Source organism: Andrena cerasifolii, chromosome 3 (genome assembly GCF_050908995.1).
Source record: "Andrena cerasifolii isolate SP2316 chromosome 3, iyAndCera1_principal, whole genome shotgun sequence".
Lineage (NCBI taxonomy): Eukaryota > Metazoa > Arthropoda > Insecta > Hymenoptera > Andrenidae > Andrena > Andrena cerasifolii.
This window is the reverse complement of record NC_135120.1, coordinates 2,710,142-2,730,974: the sequence shown is the minus strand read 5'-3', so window position 1 is coordinate 2,730,974 and position 20,833 is coordinate 2,710,142. Positions and strand designations below refer to the sequence as shown.

General features: G+C 39.8%; 1 protein-coding gene across 1 annotated transcript in view; it reads left to right on the top strand.

Moving 5' to 3' along the window:
- The window catches only part of LOC143367031 (uncharacterized), a 426,392-nt gene that overhangs the window by 251,986 nt on the left and 153,573 nt on the right, over positions 1-20,833 (top strand). The gene's annotated exons all lie outside the window — the stretch shown is intronic.

Below are 20,833 nucleotides of genomic sequence, written 5' to 3'. Positions count from 1 at the left end.
CGCCCGAGCTCCCGTTGTAGCGTTGGCTACGCGGCAGGCGGCTGCGCTTGTACTACGAAGGTATGAACAAGCAAGTCGGCATGCACCGAAGGAAATCGCGTTACACAGTTTTATTTTAAAGCGGAATCTTAAATAATAATTGTTTGAAGTGAGAGGACAAGAAATACGCAAATTTCGTTTTCAAATAAGGCATAAACGAAAAGGTAATGTAACAAAAAATGTGTGATACGTGATCACAATTCGTTATTGAAGTAAAAATCCATAGTTTAATCACGGCCAACATAACTAAATTTAAAAAATAATATTAGGTGTATGAATAAATTCTTTCAGACTGGATTTACATAATCGGTATAAAGCAACCGAATTTCTATCGCAGTGATATTCGTAAGCTACCAGAAAATTGGCAAAAGCTAATTAACAATAATGGAAATTATTTCGATGATTGAGTTGTTTTTATTTTATTTTTTTTAAATCAAACTGTTATTGAACCCTAAAATCGAACAGAATTTATTTCTACACCTAATAATCACTAATAAATTAAATAACACACACCCATACGGGCATTCCTTTCCTTCCTTTCCTTCCTTTTCCGAAACCTGTGTCACTAAGTAGGTCACTGTGCCGATCCTGGTCATCGGTGGACGAAAAGATTTATGGTAGGGTTGCGCCCAGTGCTCAGCTGATCGCAGGTATACGACACCACCCGAAGGTAAGGATTACAACGTCAAGTGCGTCCGGGTTAATGTACCGAATATTCACTTCACTGCACGGCCACTAACACTAATCACTTAATTTACTTTTCATGGAACTTGTTGTTCCTACGTTATAAAATGGGGCCGATTACTGTTAGTTGAGCAGTTGCTCGATGTGACCACCCTCAGCGTCTATGCACGCCTTGCAGCATCATTGACTCCGTTGAGAATAATTTTGACGCCAAACGCCGAATCGTATCCTCGCTGGGGGTTTGGATGTGCGAGTATTCCCGTGCAAACGCTCGCACAGTAGAACTTGCGTCCCCGTTGATTCCAGCGTACAACCAGAACATGGCGTAAAATTCTTCAGCGGAGAACATTTCTGGGACGAGATTGCTAGCTGACTGACAGGATTTTTTCCAAGCAACTTCCTCTACCTCCAAGTAGTTTCTCTCGTTCCATTATGAGTTAACTCCCACCAGAACAAGAGGCTTTAGGTAAAAAGAAGCCAGCACATTTTCGAAACACACGTTCTTTGCAGATGTGAAACGAACGACCCATCCTACACTTTCACATAAGTCCGCGTTCCGTCCTTTTACTGCCAATGTACCCGTTGCTTCGAGATAGACAGCAGACACCACGTGTTTCGGTTCGAAAGGGCCCGAAGACAAGAGAAGCAGAAAGTCTTCGACTTGCTATAAAGAAGAAAAGGCATACCATTCCTGTTTCCGTTTTCGAATACCCTGAGCTCACGTCAGCTACGAGGCGGAACCAGCTAAGCTATAAATTACCCAAAACAAATCGTTCTCTACCGCCGACTCGCAGGACAATACGGTCATAAACCGCGACCCTGGCGAAATGCTTTGGCCGACCAGCCTGATTAATTTTAAATACGTCTCGCGGAAAGACACAGGAAGAAAGGGGGTAACTCGGTGACTGCGCGTAGTCCCACCTGCTTCGTCCTTCCTTCCAATTAAAGGCAGGTCCCTTATCTCTCGAGTATAAGGACGCGCTCGAATTTCAAAACAAAAGCACGCGTTGACGTATTTCGTGCGAGAAAAGGTGGGCATGAAGTCCGATTGGTCGTAGCCTAAATAAATCTGCCCTGCATTCCTCCCAAACGGCCACTGTTTTGAAGAGGCCTTCTTCACAGCCATGTCTCCTCCACAAGGCCCACCAGTATAAATACGCACTCGAATTTCAAAACAAAAGCACGCGTCCGATTGGTCCTAATCTAACCAATCTGCCCTGCATCCTTCTGAAGCGGCCACTGTCTTGAAGAGGCCCTCTTCACAGCAATATCTCCTCCCCGAAGCCCACCTTCTCTCGCACGGAATACGTCGACGCGTGCTTTTGTTTTGAAATTCAAGCGCGTGTTTATACTGGTAGGTCTTGGGGAGGAAACATGGCTGAGAAGAAGGCCTCTTCAAAACAGTGGCCGTTTGGGAGATATGCAGGACAGATTGGTTAGGTTAGAACCAATCGGAATTCATGCCCACCTTTTCTCGCACGGAATACGTTAACGCGTGCTTTTGTTTGGTAATTCGAGCGCGTGCTTATACTCGAGAGATAAGGGATCTGTCTTTAATTTGAAGGAAACACGAAGCAGGCGGGACTACGCGCAGTAAACGAGTTATCCCCTTTCTTCCTGTGTCTTTCCGCGAGACGTATTTAAAATTAATCAGGCTGGTCGGCCAAAGCATTTCGCCAGGGTCGCGGTTTATGACCGTATTGTCCTGCGAGTCGGCGGTAGAGAACGATTTGTTTTGGGTAATTTATAGCTTAGCTGGTTCCGCCTCGTAGCTGACGTGAGCTCAGGGTATTCGAAAACGGAAACAGGAATGGTATGCCTTTTCTTCTTTATAGCAAGTCGAAGACTTTCTGCTTCTCTTGTCTTCGGGCCCTTTCGAACCGAAACACGTGGTGTCTGCTGTCTATCTCGAAGCAACGGGTACATTGGCAGTAAAAGGACGGAGCGCGGACTTAGGTGAAAGTCTAGGATGGGTCGTTCGTTGCACTTCTGCAAAGCACATGTGTTTCGAAAATGTGCTGGCTTCTTTTTACCTAAAGCCTCTTGTTCTGGTGGGAGTTAACTCATAATGGAACGAGAGAAACTACTTGGGGGTAGAGGAAGTTGCTTGGAAAAAATCCTGTCAGTCAGCTAGCAATCTCGTCCCAGAAATGTTCTCTGCTCAAGAGTATTACTCGAGGTTCTGAGTGTACCCCCCGAACAACGGGGACGCAAGTGCTGCAGTGTGAGAATTTGCGCAGGAATACCCACGGCTCCGAACGCCAAGTTCTCATTCATTTCCACAAATTTTTATAACGTAGGAACAACACGTTCCATGAAAAATAAATTAAGTGATCAGTGTTAGTAGGAGTGCAGTGAAGTGAATATTCGGTACATTAACGCGGACGCACTTGACGTTGCGACTCTTAACTTTGGATGGTGTCGTGTACCTGAGATCAGCTGTGCACTCGGCGCAACCCTACCATAAATCTTTTCGTCCACCGATGACCAGGATCGGCACAGTGACCTACTTAGTGACACAGGTTTCCGAAAAGGAAGGAAAGGAATGCCCGTAGGGGTGAGTGTTATTTAATTTATTAGTGATTATTAGGTGTAGAAATAAATTCTGTTCGATTTTAGAGTTCAATAAGTTTGATTTAAAAAAATATGAAAACAACTCAATCATCGAAATAATTTCCATTATTGTTAATTAGCTTTTGCCAATTTTCTGGTAGCTTACGAATATCACTGCGATAGAAATTCGGTTGCTTTATACCGATTGTGTAAATCTAGTCTGAAAGAATTTATTCATACACCTAATATTATTTTTTAAATTTAGTTATGTTGGCCGTGATTAAACTATGGATTTTTACTTCAATAACGAATTATGATCACGTATGACACTTTTTTTGTTACATTACCTTTTCGTTTATGCCTTATTTGAAAACGAAATTTGCGTATTTCTTGTCCTCTCACTTCAAACAATTATTATTTAAGATTCCGCTTTAAAATAAAACTGTGTAACGCGATTTCCTTTGGTGCATGCCGACTTGCTAGTTCATACCTTCGTAGTACAAGCGCAGCCGCCTGCCGCGTAGCCAACGCTACAACGGGAGCTCGGGCGGAAGGCGCGCGCTCTGATTGGTCGGGGATTTTTGTTAATATCTCGTTAACGAAGCTTCGGACAATATTTTCGCTAAGGAAAAAGTTGTTTCAAGTCACCCCCTGAGTCACCCCTTTCAAGGAACTCCGACATTTTTGGGACACCCTGTATAAGAAAGGTGAAGGGAAAAAGCGGTTATGTATAGATTTTCGCGATTTAAACAAGATTATTATTCCACAAGCACAGCCTTTTCCACTAATTGACGACATTATAATACGAGCCAGAAACTGTAAGTATTATACAACGTTAGACATAAATTCAGCTTTTTGGTCTATACCACTGAGAATTGAAGATCGAAGAAAAACTGGATTCGTAACACAAGACGGACATTTTCAATGGACGTGTCTACCATTTGGCCTAAAGACGTCTCCAGCTATATTTCAGAGAATCCTAAGCAATATATTAAGAAAACACGAACTGACTGAATTCGCAGTGAATTATATTGATGATATTTTGATACATTCAGAAACATTCGAAGACCACTTGGAGCATATAAGAAAAGTACTAGAAGCAATCATGAAAGAAGGATTCAGGTTGAAACTCAGGAAATGCACGTTCGCAGCTAATTCGGTTAGATACTTGGGACACGTGATAGGAGAGAACACAGTTAGACCACTAAAAGACAATATAATATCAATTCAGAAGTTCCCGACTCCCACCACACAAAAACAAATCAGACAATTCTTAGGAAAGATAAATTTTTACCACGAATACATACAGAATAGTTCAATCTTACTAGATCCACTACACCGGCTATTGAGGAAGAATCAGAAATTTTTATGGACAGAGGACTGCGAGAGAGCTTTTAACAAAATCAAGGGATTATTATGCTCGCAACCAGTGCTAGAAATCTTTGACAGAGATCTTCCTATAAAAATATACACGGATGCTTCCTTAGAAGGTGTGGGTGCGGTGCTCAAACAGGTACAGCATGATAATAAAGAAAAACCAATAGCTTACTTTTCGAAAAAGTTAAACGAATCACAGAAAAGAAGAAAAGCAATATACCTAGAATGTTTAGCTATAAGGGAAGCAGTTAGATATTGGCAACACTGGTTAATAGGAAGATACTTTGAAATCTATTCGGATCACAAACCATTAGAGAACATGAACATCAAAGCTAGGACAGATGAAGAACTGGGAGAATTAACACACTACTTATCCCAATATGATTTTAAAATTAAATATGTTCCTGGGAAAGACAATACAGAAGCAGACTGTCTCAGTAGGAATCCTGTATTGGAATCGGAGACGAATCAGGAAGACATACTGAAAACAGTAAATTTAATAGAAATAGAGGAGATTAAATTAGACCAGAAAAAAACACATCATGGAATACGATAAAAAATAAAGTTATTGATAAAGATGGAATAATATACAAAAAATCAAAAAATAAAAAAAAGATAATTATATCAGAGGAATTAAGTATAAAACTAATAACAGAAACACATAGGGATTGGTGCCATATAGGTGTAAAACAGATGATAAATAAAATTGGCCCATATTATACTGCCAAAAATCTCATAGAAAATATAAAGAAGATATGCAAAAAATGTGAGGTATGCATAAAAAATAAATCGAGAGGACAAGACAAACTCGAATTGATGTCGCAATTAGGACCAGCAACAAGACCATTTCAGATTGCGTCCATCGACACAGTCGGTGGACTCGGAGGATCTCGTTCAACAAAGAAATATCTCCACTTATTTGTAGATCACTTTACTAGATACGCTTTTATTGCCACGTCTAAAACACAAAATGCAACAGACTTTATAAAGCTGGTAAGTGAAATAGCAAAATTTGAGAAAATTGATACAGTACTCACAGACCAATATCCTGGTATAAACTCCAGAGAATTTAAAGAATTTTTAAAAGAACAGGAGATTAAATTAATTTTTACCGCTGTGAATTCCCCATTTTCAAATGGATTAAATGAAAGATTAAACCAGACCTTAGTGAACAAAATAAGATGCAAAATAAACGAGAAGAAAGAGAAGCTAGCATGGACATCGATCGCTAGGATATGTGTGGAAAGATATAACAACACAGAACATACAGTCACAGGATTTGCACCACAATATCTGCTAGATGGAACCAAATCGAATATTTTACCAAAAGAATTAAACGAAAGGAAAAAAGAAAAAGAAGATTGGTCAGAAGATAGAAAACTAGCCGTATTAAGAACAAAAAAATCACATGACTACAATAAGAAAATTTTCGATAAAAACAGAAAACCGTATGAATTCAAGGAAGGAGATATGGTATATATAGAAAACGGAAATAGATTGAACAGAACAAAATTAGAAGAATTAAGAATAGGACCATACAAGATAGAAGAGAAACTATCGGATTCGACTTATAAAATTAATACAGAACGACGAAATCAAGAAACTACGTTATTCCATATAACGAAGTTAATCCCTGTGCCTAAAGATGATTAAAAATTCTGAAATTTTTATTCGTAGAAGGGGAGATGTAAAGAGAAAATATCCTCTCTAATTGAATCTGAGCGCGCTTCGGATACTCGGCGCACGCTTCGGAGTATGATTGACAGGTGGCGCATAGATTACGACGGAGTAGAGAGAATTGGAGAGAGATAGAGAAGCAGAGCACATGTGCAATTATCCGTAAATAGATAAAAGACTACAAAATTATTAAATAGATAAACTGACAGGGAAGAGGAGAAAATTAACCTTTATTGCCGTTTCTCTGTTTTTCAGTGAAACAATTATTGGTTAATTTCATAACCTGCTCGAGAAAAGAAGAAAGAAATAGTGATTAATATTATATATATATGTAGGTAATAAACGTTAGTAATACAAAATAATGAAGGTTCGCAATAAGCTTTGATAGACAAAATAATAATAGTCAATGGTATGGAGATGAATAACAATATTAATAATTATAATTGCTTACGGTAGTTGCCGTAGAGCACTGATTTTAACACTTTTGGAATCATCCAATTATAAACTTTTCGTAATATAATTTAGTCGTTCACGGACTTTCGTGACAGAAAAATGATCGCTCTGGCCTCTCAGGACCTCGTATTTATAAGATTTTACAGGAGTATCGCGGGGGGTACGCGCGGTAAAGACCTTGACATATTTAAGAAATAAGTCGTAGTAGGACTTCCGGGGTTTTTATAAGCGGTACGTCTATTAATAGACGTATTTATGTCACGTACGCCAAATATACGTCGCAATTAGGTTTCTGGGGTTTTTATGACTGCGAAAAGAGATACTCAACTCCTCGTATGGATTTTGGGTGTTTTATAGGAAAGGGTTTAGATTGGCTTGGACTCTGTGAGTCGTAAAGAGGGGATTGAGACGTGGTCTCGATTTAAGAGGGTTTTTGTAACGATGGACTTGTTTGAATTCGTTTTAAAGGGGAGGATTCGTGCCTCATGTGGCGAATAGGCGAAGGGGTTTTGTAACGATTATCTCGTGATGGGGATCTCTAAGACACATCATCGAGGTGGAGTTTTGTATCGATCATCTTGTATTGGGGACCGCTAAGGTACAACATGAAGGTGATCGACGATTGAGGAGATGGGGTAAGAGTTGAGTTTCAGGGACTTCGGTGGAGTGGTTTTGAAGTTTACTAATAGATTTTTGGAATAGGACCGCGCGAAAAATAGTGGGACGTCACAGCAGAACAGAAGATAGTATGAAAAGGACGGGTATATGCGTTCTATTCCTCTCTTTCCCATTAGGATTGGTGTATGCTGATACATTTACATAGAGTATGTACTTCCGGGAATACTTTTGGATTGCAGAAATGTACCCAAGAAAGAATTTTGGATTATCCGGTGCATATACTTTTGACGTATCACCTTTGCGCATTTGAACTTTTACGCGGGCCGAGATGTGTCGCTCGGTCCTTGGTGCAAGTGAAATACAAAATATTGAGTGAGTGAGGACAGTTTGGGTCCAGCCCAGCGGTTTCAGGAAAGAATCGCAAGTTGTGTAGTAGGATCACCTACAGGAGTGGTGGTAATGTGTGCGTGAATCGCGCCAGCAATTGTTTTCTGGCAACGCTGGCCCTCGAGGCCAACAAAGCCTCGATCGTCAGAAGCACGCGTAACTGTCGACCAGTAAAGATCGTAAGTACCTTCACGCTTCCTACGCCTGCCCTTTTCACTATACGTGCATGTTATTATGAAAGTGGTCTAAATTCAAAGTTTTCATTTACATTTTACTTATTTTTTACATATTATATCAACATGATACATAATAAACGTGAAGTTCAATTTCTTTCTTTTTCGACTGACGCCATTTTCATACTAACTGACACACTTCTACATTTTACTTCCAACCCAAGACTGTATTTAGACAAAGTCCGGGTGAAGTTTCATTACCGTCATAGTATTGTTGTAATTTTTTGTGTAAAATCTATCGTGTGAACTGTGATTGTTTGAGCGTCCGCGTGTTTCTCAAGCTGCGTATCGCCATTGCGAGGCTGCCTCGCATGACACACCTCGCGGAGTGGACAGTCTAGAGACTACCTCGACCATGTTTATTTTACGAGGCATCAGCAGTCGATTTTTCGCATGGCTCGGGCGATGCAAATATCATACTGGAGGTAGCGCGAGACTGTCGCACGCGCCTCCCTCGCAAAGTGATCATGATCGAGATAGTCTCCAAACTCTCCACTCCGCGAAGCGTGCCTCGCGCGGCAGCCTCGCAATGTCGATACGCAGATTCACGCTCAGAGATTCGTGTATTCATTCTCACGTAAAGTAAGAAAGTTATATTATAATTTACCCGCGAAATGTCTAGAAAAAGTATATACATTCGGGTGCAATATAGGCTTCCTTTAGTTGAAACTGAAGACAAGTAATGAGAATTAAAGAGTTTCTAAACATCAGAAGTGGAAAAATCGGAAATTTGAAAATCATAAATGTTGGACATTTGAAAATACAGATATTTTGAAACTTGATAACCTCATAATTACAAATTTTGGAAATGTTTGAATTTCAACGCTTTCGAGCATGGGAATTCCAGCATTTAAAAATCTGAAGTTTCTCCTCCTGCGCTAAAGCTTGGCTAAAGGAAGCCTATATTGTACCCAAATGTACCAACTTGATAAACGTGTACTCTTCTCAGAGTTGGGCAAAATGTAATATAATTATAAATTATAAATTTAAAATGTAATTGTGTAATTGATTACACATTATTTTCTGCAATTGTTAATTTAGATAGTTTACAAAATTGTGGTCAACTACCTAAATTAACAATTTCAGAAAGTAATGTGTAATCGATTACACAATTACATTTTAATCGTAATTTGTAATTTGTAATTAGATTACATTTTGGCTAATTCTGGCTCTTCTACTACACTTTCAAATCCATTTTAATTACGTTCAATAGTTTCACTGTTTCTTCGACTCTTTTTTAGATGTCTGATAAAGGAAACGAAAAAAAGACTGAAGAGAAAGAAGTGACTCCGTCGCGAAGACGGAGTCGAACAAGTAGCAGGACTTCGTCGCGAAGACGGAGTCGAACGAGTAACCGGACTCCGCCGCGGAGAGAGCCGACTACGTCCTCGCGACAGAGTCCGCGAAGAGAGCCGACTCCGTCCTCGCGATGGAGTCCGCGAAGAGAGCCGATTCCGTCCTCGCGACGGAGTCCGCGAAGAGAGCTTACTCCGTCCTCGCGACGGAGTCGGCTGAGAGAACCGACTCCGTCGATGTCCAGGTGGTTGGAGGTAACATTACAATGTCAAAAGCAGGTATGTAGATACGTAGACGATCTCGCGCAAACATTTCTTACATTCTCATGAAAGTTTTTAGATTTATGTTTATTTTTCATATTACAGAACAGCGAGCTCAAAAAGCAACTGAGAAAGCTGAAATATGGAGGGGGAAGAGGAGGAAGAGGACGAAGAGGACGAAGAGGACGAAGAGGAAGTGGAGGAAGAGGCGGGAAACGAGGAAGAGGAGGAAGAGGAGGAAGAGGAGGAAGAGGAGGAAGAGGAGGAAGAGGAGGAAGAGGAGAAAAAATTGATAATTTTTTTTATTTCAAATCGTAAGAATGTATTTTGTAAAAAAAATAAAATAAATGTGTAGTAAAAAATCATATATTTAGTGAATAATTTTTTGATTCCAAGGCCTTTCATCCGTCGGCCATGATTAAATTAATTCAATCATAGCGTTTCAAATAAAAATTGGCTCGGGTTATTTAAGTAATGCCCATCGCTGGTATTTTGCCATATAATTGAGGCAGTGAGAGCAACAACGGACTAACCCACATTTTTTTCAAAAGTGAGTTAGTAGCAATAACGTATTCCAATAGGCTCTAGTAATCATATCGATGGCTTAGTGCACACATATTGTATTTCCACTTTTTATGAAATTTGAGTTTTTATATGCAAGAAATAGTGCTTGACTCTTTCTTTATGCTGCATAAAAATTACATTTTTATCTTTTTTATAAATTCATCAAAAATGATATTTTTGTTTATTGTATGTCCCTGAATTTATTATGTTGAGTGCACAAATGTTGTGTGTCCATGCCAGAGGATGAAAATAGTTTTGGAAAAATGTGACAATAAATAAAAAAATTTTAAAGTCTTCCAATATCTACCGCGAATTACTTTTTTATTCCTGTTACTTTAAAAATAAATATAATATTGAAGTGAGATTATTTTCAGTATTATTTCTTTTATTCATTTTTATATAATATTATTCAGTATAGTATGTCCTCCTCTGTACTTGGTTACAATAGCATGTCCAACTTCCAAGCATTATTGTCGAGTTATTATTATAATTTTGCAGATTCTAACTTATACTACTAATTACATACTTTCAGTGATACCTATATTACAATAATGCAAAAAGTATTTATGTAATTATAAAGTACCATTGAATGTTTGACCCTGTTTTTCTCAAAAACGCTAAAAGTGGACATACAATATGTGTGCACTAATTGTAAGCCATCGATGTACAATAGGAAATTTTTTTTTAATGTAGGTTAGTCCGTTGTTGTTCTAACTGCCTGAATTACTATGACATAAATACGACAGCGATTTCAAGTGATGTATATGTAACGGTAAAAGCGTTAATTTAGTAAATGTATACAGTTCCCAGCAGTTCGTAGTCAATGTATGCCTAAAATGAATATAACCTAACCTACAATCGTCCGAAAATGCATAAATTGACTCCATCATGCTTTTATTGTGGCTCGTATATCCAGCTATCGCTTCAGTTTTGCTATAAATCCACGTTGGCAGTCCTCCCGAGTAGGCGCCATCTCGTATCCACTAGCTGAACTAAATTTGTCACGTGACTTGCTCTGTATTATCACCAATATGGCGGAATTCGTATTTGGGAGTGCAGACACGAGAATACGCTTTTCGTCCTTATATGAGCAGATTTTGAGCTGGGTGAGGTCTCATTCGAAAGAGGAAGGTTCAATGCAGCCCGCTCTGGTCATCGTTTGAGTCACAAAACTCTTTTAGTGACCTAAAAATACTTGGATTCATGCGGGTGTATTTTGTCGACTCTTGCACTACTTTGAACACTCAGATTATTAGATATCAACACAATCTCGTCGAGCCATCTCCAGAGCGCGCTGCACTGAACCTTCCTCTTTCGAATAAGACCTCGCTCGGCCCAAAATTCGCTCATATAAGGACGAAAAGCGTATTCTACTAAACCCATGTTTCGGGCCAGATTATGACGGTATACAGCGCACTGCATTACCCGTGTCTACCCCCTTAAAATTCTGTCTTCGCTTTCAATATTTGCCGGTGTCCTGTAAGGGTAAAAATTCCGGTTGGAAAGACCGAAAGTCATAAAGTCATAAACTTTGTTCGGGCGATGTCTTCTTGACCCTGAGGGTTAGCTACCTTTTAGATGTGTATGTAATGTAAGTAGCCTATGTAATCGGAAAGCGTGTCTCGACCACCAGCCGAGAGTGGAGGGAAGCGCGAAGGAAGGGCCAAGGACGGATAGACGGCTATAGGACAACCCACTGACGAAGCTTGAGGGATGTCATCGTTTATTATTATTATTATTATTATATAAACGGGACAAAAAGAATCCCAATAGTTACAAAAATACATAAACGACGGAGCTAACACTGACTAGCACTTATTCAACTAAATTTTCACCATAGATTTCATCCGACCGACTATATTGCAAAGACCGGAACGAACTTCTAGAGAGACACAAAGGGTCCATGCCGTTAAAATATTCGTTAGGTTTATGGGGTCAACCGAGTAGTGACGATATTGAGATAGTCTCGGAATGAATAGAGGCCTGGATCGCAAATGCCTCTGCGGTGCATTAAAAGAAACACTGGTTATTAACGCAGAACAGTCTATGTGACCATTTAAGACATTATACAAAAACATCATATCCGCAATACGTCTACGATCCACGAGAGTAGGGATATTCAAGAGAGCCATAATAGGGCCATAATTATGATCAGTACAGTCCATAGGCTTACCGAGAATACGAGCGGCAGACCTAAAAAATTTATGTTGGACCCTTTCAATCAAACTACTATATTTGCCATGCTTCGGGTTCCAGATGACTGAAGTGTATTCAACATGCGGCCTAACAAGGGCAACATATAATAGTTTAATTGCATCTACATTTCTAAAATGCCTCGCGAATCTGGAAATGAATCCAAGGGTTCTTAATGCCTTACTGGTACAGCGCATGTAGTGGTTCCTGAAATCAAAGCATGGCACTATATACACCCCCAGGTCAATCACCTCTCTGAGAGTTGCGCCCGCACGATTGTAAGGGAGGTTCACGCTACAAGCACCACGCGCCGCCCTAAGCACCACACACTTAGATGTGTGGAGCCTTAAACTATTCCTATTGCACCAGTGCACGAACCTATCCAAATCATTCTGCAAAATGACTGCATCCCGCTGGCAATGGATTCTTTTAAAGACCTTAAGGTCATCCGCATACAGTAGAAAATTAGTACCTACAAATACTTCAAAAAGATCGTTAATAAACACATTAAAATGCAACGGACCAAGGTGAGACCCCTGAGGAACTCCTGAGGTGACCTTTATCGATGAGGAGAGGCAGTTAGATACACGTACAATTTGCTCCCTACCGGAGAGATAGCTCCTTATCCACGATAACAGAGGTCCACAAAAACCCCAGGAAGACAATTTACTAATTGTAAGTAGGATAGAGTGATCCACAGTGTCAAAACCTTTTGAAAATCTGTATACACTGCATTCACCTGCAGGTCATCATCAAGGGCCTTGGTCACGAAACTTTGGTAAACAGCAAGATTAGTCGTCGTCGAGCGCCTCGGTAAGTACCCATGTTGTTCAACACATAGGCAGTAGGCGACATGAGACGATAAGGACTCCGTTACAAACTCCTCGAATAATTTAGGCATTACCGATAGTTTACTTATAGGTCTATAGTTCGCCACATCCGCCCGATGCCCAGCCTTAAAAACCGGCGTAACTAGGCTATTCTTCCACGCCTTCGGAAACGTACCTCCCGCGAGCGACGAATTAAAAATATTCCACAGGGGCCTCATCATTCAATTTCTTACGGCCAGAATCACTGCAAAATTACAGCGGCTCCAGAAAAAACACCTATATATCAGGCAACTGTAGCGCTGTCATACATATGTATATATTATTCAAATAATTATTTTTTTTACTGTTTATAGTATTAACAAACATTACCCAAAAGTATTAGTCACGAATTGTATTCATCTCCTTGTAATTAATTCGCAATAAATACTTGATTTCTCGAGCGACCTGACTGCCTAGTCCCCTTAAGGGGACCTTCCGGTCTAAAAGTCGATTTTTTTCTATTTCGAATGATCAACCTTCTAGGAATAAGTGTTTAAAAGAATTTGTTGAAATTCGTAAAATTCCCAAAGTTATAGGCATTTGAGTAGCGGAAAATGCATGGGCAACAACCGGCCACTCGGCGCTCGCGTAAGGGCCTATGCACACGGCGACTTTTTGCAGCGATACACTCGCAAAGAGGCCACGCTGCTAGCGCGATGCAATCGCTACCAGTTTATCTTTGAACACTTGCGTAGCACAGTCGTGATGCTGTATCTCCAAAAGTTATTATCCGATTCGACTGAAACTTTTTTTTTGAAGAATATATACTTCTGGCTAGGGGGGATACCAGAAAAAAATTTATAATTTTCTAAGGTTTTGAAAGAATGAAAACTATAAGGAAAAAGTGATTTCAAACTTCAAGTGTCATTGTTTTCTAAAAAAATGTAATTTTTGTATTTTTTTCTGCCCCCCCCCCCCTAGCCACAAGTATATACTTTAAAATAACAAAAGTTTGAGTCGAATCGGATAATAACTTTTGAAGATACAGGTCCCACCGATTTGGATCAATTTTTGGATGCCTTGAAAATTCAATAACGACTCCCCAGTGCCGTCTGCAATGATTAATTATAAAACAAAAAATATATTTCTATAACCCAAGACATCCTTAATACAATGCAAAAAGTTCCATTAAATTATATGATGGAGATTCGCGACGATAGGCAGCGCTGCGTAGTCGACTTACGCTACACATTGATATTGATCTGTTACAACGGGATCTCGATCGAGCCGCACAGTATTGTTTTTCTTTAATTCATAAGTCTCATTTCATTTATCATGTAAGACAAGTACTTCTTAAATATATATACAATTTATTCACACTTAACATTGGTTATGGGCCCAGAATTCGCCCAGAATTCGCCTAGAATTCGCGCAGTGATAGAACATAACCTATACGGCCACGTGTTGGATTAGACCACGTGCAAGATGATGCAATCTAGTGAGCCGAGAAACGACGTTCATGTGAATAAATTGTCGGAAAATAACTACAGAACATGGAAAATTGAAATGAGATGGCTGCTAAAAGGAAAGGGCCTACTAGATTACGCCCTGGGCAAGATCACGAGTCCTGCGACTGCAACCGTGGATCAGAAGGCAGCTTTCAGCTTAAATAACGATAGAGCCCTCGCCATAATTGGTTTGCATGTCGAGGCAGATCAGCAGGTGCACATTGAGGACTGTAACTTTGCACATGAAGCCTGAAATAAACTCGAGCAGGTATATGAGCCAAAATCTAGAGTACGTATAATGCAATTAAAAAAATCGTTTTATCATTTAAAAATGAAAGAAAATGAAAACATGTCGTCATACATTTCAAGAGCTAAAATTGCAGCTAATAATTTAAGAGAAGCAGGAGCTGAACCTAGAGACGAGGATCTAGCGTACGCATTGCTAGCAGGACTACCTGAGAGTTATGAGAGTTTAAACATGTCATTGGCAAGTTTGCCAGATGATAAGTTCAATTCTGCAGAGATTTCAAGAATACTCTTAGAAGAATGTGATAGACGACGTTCGAGACAAGATGTTGAAACAGATGCGCACAAAGAGGCTTTACATGTATTCAAAAGAAATGACAGGCGTCCAAGCAAAGAAACGGGAAGAGATAAATCCAAGATTTTAGTATGTTTCAGTTGTAATAAACCAGGTCACTTCAGTAAGGATTGTCGTGCACGAAACAATACCAGAAGATATGAAGGACATAAGGGACAGAATACGAAGTTCCAGCCTCATGGAGCGTTCCTACTATCAATCAATACGGTGGATCTAGATGACACGTGGTTGTTGGACAGTGGATGCACGCACCTTGTCAGCAACAGAAAAGACTGGTTCGTATCGTTTAAAGAATTAAACACTAGTGTAGTTAATACCGCTGCACATCCACAAAAACAGAGTGGTGCAATATTGCAAGTCAAAGGTATAGGTCATATAATGCTAAGAATGCAAGTAGGAAATTCCATAAAGCGAATAGTTTTAAATGATGTATACTACGTCCCAGACGTTAGAAAGAATCTCATGTCAGTATCTCAAATAGAAAAGAAAGGTCAAGAGATAATGATCAAAAATGGTAAAATAACAATAAGAAATATATATACGAAAAAGATATTATGTGTAGCACTTAGAAATAATGATCTGTATATAGTAAAAGGTGAAGTAGAGAAGGATTATGATAAAGTTCCAGATACGTATGCACTTGACATTCAAAGCAAGTCATTGTGGCATGAAAGATTCGGTCATATTAATAATGAAACAATCAAAAGAACTTTTCAGCTCAAGAAGGTCATTGTAGATAAAAATATTAGAGTACGAGACGATGCTTGTGATTCATGCTGCATTGGAAAAGCAACCAAGGCTGCCTGTAAACCTGTACCAACAAGGCAATCAAAGGATGTGTGTGAATTAATACACTCAGATTTGTGTGGACCTATGCCTGTAGAGTCAATAGGAAAGAGCAAATACTTTATAACGTTTACAGATGATTACTCACGTAGAACGACTGTGCAATGCATCAAATCAAAGACTGAGGTAAGGCGCTGTATACAAGAATATATAGCTGAAGTAGAACGGCAAACAGGGAAAAAGGTGCGAAGATTCAGAACCGATAACGGTCTTGAGTTTTGTAATAAAGAAATATATGCATACTTCAAGTCTCTAGGGATTAAACATGAGAGAAGTAACGTTGAGACACCACAGATGAATGGTGTTGCAGAGAGAATCAACCGAACCCTCCTAGATTTAACTAGATCAATGTTACGTTCAGCCAAGTTGCCACAGAAATTTTGGGCAGAAGCGGTGACAACCGCGGCATATGTGAGGAATAGAGTGAGCAACACGAAACTTAATAATGAAACACCTTTAGGTGTCTGGACGGAGAATACACCTAGTGTTAAACACTTAAAAGTGTATGGATGCTTAGCCTGCGCAAAGATGCCAATGCAAGGTAAGAGAAAACTCGATAGTAGAAGTTTGGTGTGTATACTAGTTGGGTATGCATCCAAAACAAAAGGATACAGATTGTGGTCCCCGAATTTACAAGACGTTGTCACAACAAAGCACGTCAGATTCTGTGAAACCAAAATAGGGTACGAATGGTTATACAAAAATAATACACAGCAGCATGGATACGACGGTATATGGTCAGGCACGGAATATAGTTCCGAAGTTGAGGAAAGTGATCAACAAAGCAATACTATAATTAAAAAGGAAGAAGAAGATCATAAGGAGATAGTGGGGGCATCAGAGGCTCGGGATGATACACCACGTAGAGGCAGGCCCAAAAAGAAAGTCAGAAATCCATATGGAAGAAAGGGTAAGCCAAAGATTGATCTAAATAAAGAGGAAGATGCAATGTCCACAGATGGAGAATCAACGGAAGTCGAGGCAAACCTTCTAGAAATTGCCGAACCAGAAAACATCAACGAGGCATTAGCCTCACCACAAGCGAAGTACTGGAAACAAGCCATTAAGGAAGAACTGGACAGTTTACAAGAAAGAAAAACTTGGATCATCACCGATTTACCTGAAAACAAAAGGACCATTGGATGTCGATGGGTTTTTAAGCTCAAAACCGATTCAGATGGAAAACCTGCAAGATTCAAAGCGAGGTTAGTGGCACAGGGATTCGGTCAAAAGAAAGGTAAAGATTATGGAGAAACATATTCACCAGTTGCGAACTTCTCGGTAATCAGATTACTACTAGCCCTAGCTGTGATGCTGAACCTAAAAAGTAGACATATAGACATAAAAAATGCATTCTTATATGGATCCTTGAAGGAGGAAATATACATGAAGTTACCTTCATTACACGAAAGGGAAGATGGAAAGATCGCAAAGTTGATGAGACCAATTTATGGCCTCAAGCAGGCAAGTAGGAATTGGAACGAAGAATTAGACAAATTTCTTTCAAGTTGTAAATTTAGAAGACTGGAATCATCAAATTGCATTTATGTAAGGGACGATGGGACGATGCTAGTCGTATATGTTGATGATATACTGATCTTCTCACGAGAAGATACGAAGATTGACAAAATAGTCAAAATGATTACTCAAAAATACGAAATCAAAGACTTAGGTGAAGTCTCGTTTATACTAGGAATTAAGGTGGAAAGGGATATGAAAGGAAATATGCAATTAACGCAAAAATCTTATATAAAATCAATCCTGAAGAAATATGGGATGGAAGAATGTAGAGGAGCCAAGACACCATTAGAACCAGGAATCCGGCTATCAACGGAAATGAGTCCACGAAACCAAGAAGAGGCTAGCGAGATGTACAATGTGCCATATAGAGAGGCAATAGGATCGCTGATGCACCTAGCAGTTAATACTAGACCAGACATACTGTTCGCCGTGACGAAATTGTCACAATATAACGTCAACCCGGGCAGACAACACTGGGGCCAAGTCAAACATGTACTGAGATACCTAAGTAAGACGATGGACTATGGGATAAAGTACACAAGTAATGAAAATAAAAATGTTGAAGTATATAGCGACGCAGATTGGGGAAGCGATCTGGATGACAGACATTCATTCTCAGGTCTGATAATGAAAGTAGCAGGTAACGTAGTTGAGTGGAGATCGGCTAAGCAGAAATGTATCTCAACATCAACAATGGAGGCGGAATATGTGGCAATGTCACATGGAGTCAAGGCTATTGTATGGCTCAAAATGGTATTAGGCGAACTTAATTTGTTAAATGGTTTTGCAGGAATCCAATTGTTCTGTGATAATAGGGCGGCAATAGATTTCTCCATCAACAACATTGATAATACAAGGTCGAGGCACATAGACATATCCTATCATATTGTGAGAAAGAAGTTTCGAGAACGCCTAATGGAAATATTATACGTCCCGACAAACGAAAATCCAGCAGACGTTCTGACCAAGGGATTGAGTCCTATAAAACATGAAGACTGCGTAACAATGTTAAATTTAAAGGGGATGAATCGAAATTAAAATTATGTCGCGAAAGTGGGGGATTGATGGAGATTCGCGACGATAGGCAGCGCTGCGTAGTCGACTTACGCTACACATTGATATTGATCTGTTACAACGGGATCTCGATCGAGCCGCACAGTATTGTTTTTCATTTAATTCATAAGTCTCATTTCATTTATCATGTAAGACAAGTACTTTTTAAATATATATACAATTTATTCACACTTAACATTATATATAGTAGTTTTCCTTTAATTAATTCCTAAAGATCACCTATTTTTTGGGTTCTAGACTGGAAGGTCCCCTTAAAGGGAATAATGTTTTTTCCCCACTTGATTTACCTTTTTGCATAATCGATGCTGGGCTTCTTGATGTAACAGAAATTCGTCACTTGTCTTCATTCTTTCGTCTTCTATTTTGACTTCTTTATCCACTTTTACGGCTAGAGCATAGATTTCATCCATCTCTAGTCCTTGACTTTACTGTCTCAAGCGTAAAGAGATTTCGCGAGGTAATTCTTTAATAAAAGCTTCCTGTTTGTCCGTATTGATATTTTCTTGGAGCGTAGCGGATATTTCCCCATTATTTCGTTTTTCTCCGTCCATTATAGCTAAACGCAAATCTTGAACGCGAGTTCTGTAGTAAAGAAAATTTTCTCCCGGTTTTTTAAATGTATTCCCCAATGCGCCTTTATATTGGTTCACCTAACACTGATTTTGCCCGTTCACATGCTTTTAAAAATTGGAAAACAGATGGTCGATAGCCATCGAAAATGGGAACTGCTTCTAATGCTAGTTTGATTGGAATTTTTACGCCCGTCTGTTCCTGCCTAAGCAAATCTAAATTTAAAGTCGTGAATTCCCAATTCACGCGATGCTGGACGTTTTTCGGTCGGATTTGGGGTAATTATCTCAGATTTGATGGTGTGAACGTGTCCGGCGCGTTCTTTCTCTAATCTTTTTACTCTTGCTGTTACTGACTCTAAATGCTCGAATTTTTCATCCCACAACCTTAATATTGTGAGGAGTTGAGTTAAAGTTTCGACAGGAGTCAATTCGCCCTTTGCTTCTAATGCGGCTTTTGCTTGTCGGACTACCTCTGTTTGCTTTCGCAATTCATCCTCCCCGTCGTCTTCACCGTGGTCCGACATGACTCTAAATTTTGCTCGTTTGATTCGACTGATTTAATTTCTCAACTATTGCGGATTATGCCACCATTAAAACTACCTACTATGTTACGTCCCTACTTCCTATTCGGAGCCGTGATTTAGGGAGTTTATATTTTTTATCCGCTTTTGAGCAAATTCTGGGATTTTAGGCTCTGGGATAGTTGAGAGCGGTTTAATGTGATTTTAACAGGGACTCACGGAGTTCGCTAGGGCCTCGGAAATAGCAAAATTGTTCAATACAATTACCTTTTTATAAATCAAATGGTGTGAGTCGCCAGGAAATATGGGCGCCCGGTTTCCCGTGGATTTCTGGTGCAGGATTGGTTTCGGGCTGCATTCATGGTCCTGCTACGTTAAGACCCCCGGTCACATAGGGACTCCCAATGGTAGAGCTGAATTTGCTGGCGCACTTTTATGTTCTAATGTCAACCGGCGTAACTGGCTTTTCCTATCCGCTCTATGGCCTCGAAGCATTAGCACCATTTTTAGAACTTTAAAAATCACCTTTATTTTCTCTTCGACGTTTTCTAACACTTTAGTTAGTCTTTAAGACAGTTATGGTATATAAAAGATCAGTCCCTTTTTATAGGGTATTTGGTCACTCCTTCTCCAGGTTTGTCACATGACAATTAGGATGGTGGGAGATGAAATCTCCAATTTACCTGCCGTGGGATCCACCTGAAGAATTCGTTCCATCGATCTATCCGAGAGTTTTGTTTACTGCAGAATTTGAGCTATTGCGCACATATTTCCCTCAATCCCTCAGCAGCGTCGATAGTTAAATTCTTATTCTAATTCATATTTTTAGATTTTTACGCTATTGGGTTTCGATGTACTCTGTACGATTGGTTTCGTACAGCCTACGTACTAGGGATACATCGGTTCCGTATTGGAGCTCGATTTACGGGAAATAAAGAGGGGGTAAGCTTCTGGCGATGATCAGGAGCGCAGTTTCGTGAGGGTGCCGGCTGCGTAGCTGATAGGGGCCTCCGTCCCACGCTGAACGTCAGCTGGTGTTGGCTGGGC